Source organism: Zea mays, chromosome 8 (genome assembly GCF_902167145.1).
Source record: "Zea mays cultivar B73 chromosome 8, Zm-B73-REFERENCE-NAM-5.0, whole genome shotgun sequence".
Classification (NCBI taxonomy): domain Eukaryota; kingdom Viridiplantae; phylum Streptophyta; class Magnoliopsida; order Poales; family Poaceae; genus Zea; species Zea mays.
The window spans coordinates 86,969,344-86,979,758 of record NC_050103.1 but is presented as its reverse complement, the minus strand read 5'-3'; the positions used below and the strand labels follow the sequence as shown (position 1 = coordinate 86,979,758).

The 10,415-nt window shown below is 52.0% G+C and overlaps 1 pseudogene; it reads right to left on the bottom strand.

Moving 5' to 3' along the window:
* Positions 1-342: 342 nt before the first annotated feature.
* Positions 343-707, bottom strand: LOC103637075 (calcineurin B-like protein 2; annotated as a pseudogene).
* Between the last annotated feature and the right edge of the window lie 9,708 nt (positions 708-10,415).

The window sequence follows — 10,415 nt, the reverse complement described above, 5'->3', positions numbered from 1 at the left end:
ATAAAAGCATGGGGTTCTGACAAATGTTGGTGTCATACTATATAGATGATATTATTATGAATCTAACACCATTCGAACGGATCAAATCAGAGTTACGGTTCTCGAGTTACGATTTTTCGAAGTTATTAAATACCTAGTATAGAATAAATCAAGTGGATAATTTTTATCTAGGTTTCATGATTATACAGAGTTACTAGATGTTATACAATATTGAAACAAAATTAATGCAATTGGAACGGATTAAAAATAAGTTAAAATAAATTTTCTATGAATTACACAAAATTCTAGACTTATTTCTATATTGAAAATCATTTTCTAAATTGTTTTATTCATTTTAGGTGCTTACTGGGCTGCGGCATAAATACCAGCAAACAAGATCCGCGAAATACTGAGAGCACGAGCAAATTCTTCAAATCCCAAAATTCCACTGTGCTTCCTGTCCAATAAATCAAATACGCGATCCTCGAATAGGCTCTCCTTGTTAGTCTTAAATAGCGCCAACTGAAATTCCTCTTTGTTAATCAGCTCATCATCAATGACGGCGCTGCTGATCTTCCTAAACAGCTCGTACAGCAACACGTCCTCGCTCACGCTGAAGACGATCTCCCTTGCGAGGACCTGGGGTCTTGGAGCCCCCGCGGCTGCTTGAGCTCGACGTTGAGCAGGGCCACGAGCAGCTGCTTCACCCCGTCCAGGCACTTCACCATGATATGCCCTCGCCATCAATACTTCCCAGCATAGCACTTTGGCGGCATGGGTGTTTGAACGGGGAGTAGAAGTTGTATGCGAGGATGCGCTTGAATAGATGGATGAATCATGGGGCTGCGGCTTGGGGATTTATACACCTGGTTGGTTGGATATCTCAACAAAATCCTGGATTCCCGGTGCGTTTGTTGCGGTGGATTCCGTAGTGTTGGCTACGGGTACCAGGGAGCAGATGAAGCTGACGAGGTGGGCCCCGCGCGCCATACCCACTGAAAAAAATACGTGGGAATGATGGGCCGGCTGGGAGGCAAATTGGGGCTGGGCCGAGTGGTTGCTTTCTTCTTCTTTTTATTGCTTTTTATTTTTAATTTCTATCTCCCTTTTTAGTTTCAAAATTGAAATCAAATATGTGTTTGATTTAGCGAACCCCAAATACTGGTGCAACAAACAAAGAACCAACATGAATGACATAATTTTATTTAGTATTCTTTATTTACTTATTCATTTTATGCAAACACTCTTAAACATACACAAAAATATATTTATCTTGTGGAAATAAATTCTAATATTATTTATTAAAAGATCTTTAACCAGCATTTTTTAGAATACCTCCAAATATATTATTTGACTCATATGCATCTTTTATTTAATCTCTTATTTGAAAACACATTTATTTAGGTATCATGATAAAATTTTCTAAATTACCCAGAATATGATTTTGGGGTGTTACAGGCCTGCGGAGCAATAGAAGACCGACGGACGGCTCACCATCGCCCGCTCCAGCAGCAGCGACAACGACCCCCTCTACGGGTGGCCGAACTGCAACAGCGATGGCCTCAGGGCGAACGCCGCTGCAGCCTTGCCCTCGCCCACGCAGACGCTCGAGGGGCGAGGACAAGTACAAAGAGACCGGAGGCCCGAAGCGAGGATGGTGGCGATGATCTCGTCGGCGACGGGGACTTCTCGAGCCGCCTCCGCCTCGGCACCGACGACAGGGGCCGTCAGCCCACCGGCAGATCCCCACTCGGATCCTCCCGGACGAGCGGAGCACCGACCTCCGCGCGAGGGCGCCGTACCGGTGCAAAGGCAGGACCGCCCCAGAGCACGAACGCCGCCCTGGCAGCGCACGACGTCTTGGGCGGTCCTCCCGTGCGCACGGCGCGACAACCGCCCTTGCGGCAGGAGGGGGCGCCGGGAGCCAAGCCGGCGAGCCCGACGCGCTGAAGCTGACGACGCCCGCCGTCGACCAGCCCCGCGTTGTTGAAGTCCGCCCCTCTCGTAGGGTCAGTGAGCTCCCTCTCCCTCGAACGCTGAGGGAGAGGCTGACCCACGAACCCGCGCGGGAGGTAGAGCTCCGGCTCAGCCCAGCCCCCACCCCAGCGAGGATGATGAACATCCTTGAAGCTGAGGGTGGGACCAAGATCGCAGCCCGGCTTGCTTCTCCCCACCCAGGGGCTGGCGGTCACCGTCTTGGGTGACCACCGGCGAGGGGATGCAGCCGGGCTGGCTGATGAAAATCCTTGAAGCCGAACGATGGCTGAAAGGTACCAACTTCCACGAAGTTGCGTTCCTCTAATGACAAGGCAGAAGGATTGCGGGTGTTCCCCATCCGGGGGCTCGGAAGGTGGAAAGACACGATGCATAAGGGAGCGCGAAGACATGGTCGCCTTTCAAGGGAGCCACCCTCCTTTTAAAAGCGACTCTCCCTACTTGCATCCCCAGCCGTCGTGGGCTGAGTCTTCTCCAACACGCTCCAAGGTCCTCCCCCTACGGCGCGGGGGCTGGGTCCCACGCGTCATGCTGGCTGGCCCAGGGCAAAAGAAGCCAAACCGCCACGTGCGGTGCATGCAACCGCCCAGCGGTTACAAGCGCTCCTCCACTTTCGCCCAGACCAGCGGATGAAAGGGCGGGCAGCCATGCAGGCGGCATGCAACCACGCCAAGTGGGCGCACCTCTCCGACTTCCAACACACCCGACATGGAGGCCCACGCCCACGCGTCATGCAACCGGCGCGCCGGTCGCTACGTGCAAGCAACTGCACCGCCACTCGCACCACTGCCACGCCTCCTCGACTGCGGAACCAGTACCGCGACTCGAGGCGACCCAGCGCACGACCCAGCAGCGCCAGCCTGGCGCGACGGTCAATACGGCCAAAAATGGGCCGGCAGTAATGGCGGTGGCAGGCGGGCAGGAGCAGCGGTCACGTCGTCAGCCAAGCTTACGTCCCATCCAGGAGCAGCAAGAGAACCCTCTCTCACGGCGTGAAGACGGCGCACCCGTGTTCCGTTCCTCGAACGGCTCGCGCACGCGCAACGGCCACCTCGCGAACCGCCCGCTCCGTCGCATTAACTCCGCGGCGCGACAGGCGGCGCCTCTGGCAGGAGAAGCGAGCGACGCTTCGCCTTCGCCATAATGACCGCGTCAAAAAAGGTATGCCACGTCATTCGATTAAGTATCCTTTTCCTTTTCCTCTTTCTGTCTCTTACGACAGGGACCGGGAAAGGGGGATACCCCGAAAAGGATCCTTCTCCGTGAAGGAAACAGGCTCCGAGCCTCCCTACTGATCAGAGGTTCGAAGGCTGGCCCCTCGGAGGGGTTTAACAGCCACCTCAGAGCGCGTGGGCTCCACACCCACTACTGGTCAGAGGTTCGAAGGCTGGCCCCTCGGAAGGGTTCAACGGCCGCCTCAGTCCACTCGGGCTCCGCGCCCATTACTGATCAGGGTTTCGTAGGCTGGCCCTCGAAGGGTTCACAGCCGCCTCAGACACAGAGCGAGGGATGACCATGGGTACGTTCGATACATAACCAAGGCTCGGGCTACGCTCCCAAGGTACCCTAGGACATTTCCGAGACCAGCGGGAACGATCTTGTAACGGAATCCCATCAGAGGGAGGCATCGAGCCCTCGGACCCCGTCGGCAGGGGACCGGGTCCGGCAGATCACCCGCAGCTACTTTTGGGCGCGCCTCTGGGCCTCTAGCCGACCCCTAACAAATGAGGCACGAACGTCTGCTCGGATTACCCGCCAGCAGCTCACCGGAGACACCATGTTCGGCGCCCTTCGAGGGCAACATGGCGCTTCCCCCCCTCCTCCTTGCGGAAAGGCGACGCAGGGGCGTATGTAAAAAAGTCGAGTCTGTTCTCGACCGTCCTCTCGCCCTGTGCAGAGGCTCGGGGGCTGCTCTCGCAAACCCGGCTCCGGCCAAACCGTTGACAACGTCAACATACCAGCCCGAGAACTTGGGACCCGACCGTGCACCCGGGCTACGGCCAGCTCGCATGAGGGAACAACCAGACCAGCCGAAGCATTGCGCGAGGCATTAAGACCTCAGAGGAGTCAAACCACTCCTCCGAGGCCTTGGGGGCTACACCCGGCGGGTGCGCTCGCGCGCACCCACCGGAACAAAACGCAACCGAGAAAGGCTGGTCCCCTTGCAAAAAAGTGCGACAAAAGCCTCCAAGCGAGTGTTGACACTCCCTTCGAGGCTCGGGGGCTACTGTCGGGGACCATAATTAGGGGTACCCTCAAGACTCCTAATTCTCAGCTGGTAACCCCCATCAGCACAAAGCTGCAAAGGCCTGATGGGTGCGACTAAGTCAGGGATCAGTCCATTCGAGGGACTCGATCACGCCTCGCCCGAGCCCAGCCTCGGGCAAGGGCAGCCGACCCGGAGGATCTCCGTCTCGCCCGAGGCCCCCCTCCAGCGACGAACATACTTCCGGCTCGCCCGAGGCCCAGTCTTCGCCAAGAAGCAACCCTGGCCAAATCGCCACGCCAACCGACCAAATCGTAGGGGCATTTAATGCAAAGGCGTCCTGACATCTTTATCCTGAAGCACGTCCTCCAGTTGACAGAGCCGAAGTGACCGCAGTCACTTCGCTGCTCCATTGACCGGCCTGACAGAAGGACAGCGCCGCCTGCGCCGCTCCGACTGCTGTGCCACTCGACAGAGCGAGGCTGACAGGCAGCCAGGCCCGACCTCAGGCACCATAGGAAACTCCGCTCCGCCCGACCCAGGGCTCGTACTCGGGCTAAGCCCCGGAAGACGGCGAACTCCGCTCCGCCCGACCCAGGGCTCGGACTCGGGCTAAGCCCCGGAAGACGGCGAACTCCGCTCCGCCCGACCCAGGGCTCGGACTCGGGCTAAGCCCTGGAAGACGGCGAACTCCGCTCCGCCCGACCCAGGGCTCGGACTCGGGCTAAGCCCCGGAAGACGGCGAACTCCGCTCCGCCCGACCCAGGGCTCGGACTCGGGCTAAGCCCCGGAAGACGGCGAACTCCGCTCCGCCCGACCCAGGGCTCGGACTCGGGCTAAGCCCCGGAAGACGGGGAACTCCGCTCCGCCCGACCCAGGGCTCGGACTCGGGCTCAGCCCTGGAAGACGGCGAACTCCGCTCCGCCCGACCCAGGGCTCGAACTCGGGCTCAGCCCCTGAAGACGACGAACTCCGCTTCGCCCGACCCCAGGGCTCGGACTCAGCCCTGGCCTCAGCCGACGGTCTCCGCCTCGCCCGACCCATGGTCTCGAACTCGACCTCGGCCTCGGAAGATAGACTCGACCTCGACCTCGGAGGAGCCTCCACATCGCCCAACCTAGGGCACGAACCGACCACGTCAACGGGAGGCGCCATCATTACCCTACCCCAAGCTGACTCAGGCTGCGGGGAACAAGACCGGCGTCCCATTTGGCTCGCTCCGCCAGATAAGTAATGATGGCGCCCCGCACGCTCCCTGACGACGGCGGATCTCAGCCCCCTTACGGAAGCAAGAGGACGTCAGCAAGGACTCGACAGCCCCGACAGCTGTCCCTCCGCCAGGCTCCAGCGCTCCTCCGACGGCCACAACACCACACGAACCGGGTGCCAAAACCTCTCCGGCTGCCACGATGGCATGTACTTAGGGCGCTAGCTCTCCTCTGCTAGACACGCAGCACTCTGCTACACCCCCCATTGTACACCTGGATCCTCTCCTTACGCCTATAAAAGGAAGGACCAGGGCCCTCTTACAGAGGGTTGGCCGCGCGGGGAAGAGGACGGGACAGGCGCTCGCGTGAGGCCGCTCGCTCCCCCTCCCGCGTGGACGCTTGTAACCCCCTACTGCAAGCGCACCCGACCTGGGCGCGGGACAAACACGAAGGCCGCGGGATTTCCACCTCCCTCTCTCGCTCCGGCTGCCCTTTTTTTCCCCCTTCGCGCTCCGTCTCGCGCCGACCCATCTGGGCTGGGGCACGCGACGACATTTCACTCGTCGGCCCAGGGACCCCCCGGTCTCGAAACGCCGACAATATCGTTTTCTAATTGAACACATGTTTATCTAGATTAAATACAAATCAACATAACTCAACATCCAATGGTCAGATTTGCTTTCAAACGCTACCAAGCCTAAAGATGCATCACAGGCACAGCGTGACTTGAATTTCTCTCTTATCCTTGGACCCTAGAACACCATCAGACAAGTGAATGAATATGTACAATAAACCAAAGCAATCTACAATAGAAAAGAATGTGAGGCAATAACACAATAATAGATAGACATGTAATATAATAAACATTGCTGCTAATTTCCAAGTGTACATGCAGTAGCAGAAAATAGAAACAATCATTGTGCTTAATAAGTGTAAATGTTTTTTCATGATCAACATTTGCTTGTCATGCAATTCAAACTCGAAATTCAAATATCTAATTTCATGGGGTGCTCAATGAAACATATGCATTTCAGGTTCTCAATCAATCATCCATTGGTACTGGAACATAGTTACATAGCAGACAAGTAATACATACATGATATATGCATATATGTAATCTTTTTTGTGATGATATAGATATTGAAAGTCGCCTAGAGGGGGTGAATAGGTGAAAGTCGCCTAGAGGGGGGGGGGGGGGGGTGAATAGGGCGAATCTGAAATTTACAAACTTAATCCCAACTACAAGCTGGGTTAGCGTTAGAAATATAAACGAGTCCGAGAGAGGGCGCAAAACAAATCGCAAGCGAATAAAGAGTGTGACACAAGGATTTGTTTTACCGAGGTTCGGTTCTCTCAAACCTACTCCCCGTTGAGGTGGTCACGAAGACCTGGTCTCTTTCAACCCTTTCCCTCTCTCAAACGGTCCCTCGGACCGAGTGAGCTTCTTCTTCTCAATCAAACGGGAACAAACTTCCCCGCAAGGACCACCACACAATTGGTGTCTCTTGCCTCGGTTACAATTGAGTTGTTCGCAAGAAAGAATGAAAGAGCGAAGCAATCCAAGCGCAAGAGCTCAAAAGAACACAACAAATCTCTCTCACTAGTCACTAAAACTTTGTGTGGAATTGGGAGAGGATTTGATCACTTTGGTGTGTCTAGAATTGAATGCTAGAGCTCTTGTAAGTGGTTGGAAGGTGGAAAACTTGGATGACTTGAATGTGGGTGGTTGGGGGTATTTATAACCCCAACCACCAAACTAGCCGTTTGGTGGAGGCTGTTGTCGCATGGCGCACCGGACAGTCCGGTGCGCCAGCCACGTCACCTGGCCGTTGGGTTCCGACCGTTGGAGCTCTGTCTCGTGGGCCCGCCTGACTGTCCAGTGGTGCACCGGACAAGTCCTGTAGACTGTCCGGTGTGCCACCCGCGCGTGCTCTGTCCTCTGCGCGCGCAGGCGCGCATTCAATGCGTTGCAGTCGACCGTTGCGCGCGAAGTAGCCGTTGCTCCGCTGGCTCACCGGACAGTCCGGTGTGCACCGGACATGTCCGGTGAATTATAGTGGAGCGGATTCCCGAAGCTGGCGAGTTCAGAGCCGCTCTTCCTTGGGGCACCGGACAGTCCGGTGAATTATAGCGAAGCGCCTCTAAGAATTTCCGAAGGTGATGAGTTCAGCTTGGAGTTCCCTGGTGCACCGGACACTGTCCGGTGGTGCACCGGACAGTCCGGTGCGCCAGACCAGGGCAGCCTTCGGTTGTCCCTTGCTCTCTTTGTTCGAACCCATTCTTGGTCTTTTTATTGACTTATTGTGAACCTTTGGCACCTGTATAACTTATAGACTAGGGCAAACTAGTTAGTCCAATTATTTGTGTTGGGCAATTCAACCACCAAAATCAATTAGGAAATAGGTGTAAGCCTAATTCCCTTTTAATAGGCGTAATCTGAAATTTACAACTTTAAACACACACTACCAGCCGAGGTTAGTGTTAGAACTAAAATCAAGTCTGGGAGAGAGGGGAAAACAAATCAAATGGAAATCAAGCGAATGAACACGGTGATTTGTTTTTACCAAGGTTCGGTTCCAAAGAACCTCGTCCCCGTTGAGGAGGTCACAAAGACCGGGTCTATTCCAACCCTTTCCTCTCTCAAACGCTCACTTAGACCGAGCAAGTCACTTGAGAACAAAAATGAGAAAGAAGAAAGGCAATCCAAGAGGCAAGAGCTCAAAAGAACACGAAATCACTCTCTCACAAGTCACTAAGTATTTGAGGTGAATTTGGGACTTGGAGAGGCTTTGATCTTTTGAATTGTGTCTAGGAGTGAATGCTAGAGCTCTTGTATTGAATGTGATGTTCAGAAATCTTGGATGCTTGGAGTTGTGGTGGTTGGGGGGTATTTATAGCCCTCAACCACCAAAGTAGCCGTTGGGGAGGCTGCTGACGATGGGTGCACTAGACAGGCAACCGTTAGGGTCTGGAGCCCGGTCGACCGTTGGGGGATTTGTCCTCTTGTGGCACCGGACAGTCCAGTGCCACACCGGACAGTCTGGTGCCCCTCTGACTTGCTGCTCTGACTTCTGTGCGGCACTGTTGCTCACTGTAGCTCCTGTCAGAGTCGACCGTTGCGCGCTGGATATCTGTTGTCTGCTGACACACCGGACAGTCCGGTGAATTATAGCGGAGTGCGCCTATGTTTTCCCGAGAGTGGCTGGTTGGACCCTGTACGGTCCTGGTGCACCGAACACTGTCCTGTGGCACAACGGACAGTCCGGTGCGCTAGACCACAACACACTCAAGTCCTTTTTGCTCCTTTTGAATTGGGTCCCTAACTTGAATATTTATTGGTTTGTGTTGAACCTTATGCACCTGTAATACATGAATTCTAGAGCAAACTAGTTAGTCCATATGTTTGTGTTGACGATCAACCACCAAAATTAATTATAGGAAAATGTTAACCCTATTTCCCTTTCAATCTCTCCCTTTTTGGTGATTGATGCCAACACAAACCAAACCAAATATATAAAGTACAGAAATGAACTAGTTTGCATATGGTAAGTGCATAGGTTACTTAGAATTAAACCAATTGATAATCTCACTAGATACGAATGGATTGCTTTTCTTTTCTTTAACATTTTGGACCACATTTGCACCACTTGTTTTATTTTTGCAAATCCTTTTGGAAAATATTTTCAAATTCTTTTTGCAAATAGTCAAAGGTATATGAATATAATTGTAAGAAGCATTTCAAGATTTGAAATTTCTCCCCCAGTTTCAAATGTTTTTTCTTTGACTAAATAAAACTCCCCCTGAATGAAATTCTCCTATTAGCTTTCAAGAGGATTTTGAAATAGATACTAATTTTGAAAAATGATCTTGAAAGATACCAATTGAAGAAATTTCCATTATTTAGATACCAATTTAAATTTTGCTTTCTCAAGACAAGTGAAGCATGGATACCAATTGAGAAATTGCCAAATATCAATTAAGGCTTTATTTTGAAATTTTTTGAAATTATGTGGTGCGGTCCTTTTGCTTTGGGCTTAATATTCTCTCCCCCTTTGGCATTAATCGCCAAAAACGGAGATGTTGAGAGCCCTCTAAATACTTTCTCCCCATTGGTACAAGTAAATAAGAGTGAAGGATTATACCAATTGAGAGTGTGCAGAGAAACGACGAAGGGTAAATGATACCGGTAGAGTGGAGTGGAAGCCTTGTTTTCGCCGAATACTCTATTTCCCTTTCAATCTATGACTTAGTATAGAAATATACTTGAAAACACATTAGTCGTAGCCTTGGTACATAAATAATAACAAATATGCATTTGTACCAAATGAAAGAGATATGATCAAAGGTATATGAATGAGCTATGTGTGCAATGTTTCAATCAAAATTCCAAGAATCAAGTATATTTAGCTCATTCCTAAGTTTGCTAAAGGTTTTCTCATCTAATGGCTTGGTAAAGATATCGTCTAATTGATTCTTGGTGTTTACATAAGCTATTTCGATATCCTCATTTTGTCGGTGATCCCTCAGAAAGTGATACCGAATGTCTATGTGCTAAGTGTGGCTGTGTTCAACGGGATTATCCGCCATGCGGATTGTACTCTCATTATCACATAGGAGAGGGACTTTGCTCAAGTTGTAGCCATATTACCTAAGGGTTTGCCTCATCCAAAGTAATTGCGCACAACAATGGCCTGTGGCAATGTACTCGGCTTCGGCGGTGGAAAGAGCTACTGAGTTTTGTTTCTTTGAAGCCCATGACACCAGGGATCTCCCTAGAAACTGACAAGTCCCTGATGTGCTCTTCCTATCAATTTTACACCCTATCCAATCGGCATCGAAATATCCTATTAAATCAAAAGTGGATCCCTTGGGGTACCAAAGCCCAAACTTAGGAGTGTAAACTAAATACCTCATGATTCTCTTCACGGTCCTAAGGTGAACTTCCTTAGGATCGACTTGGAACCTTGCACACATGCATACAGAAAGCATAATATCCGGTCGAGATGCACATAAGTAGAGTAAAGATC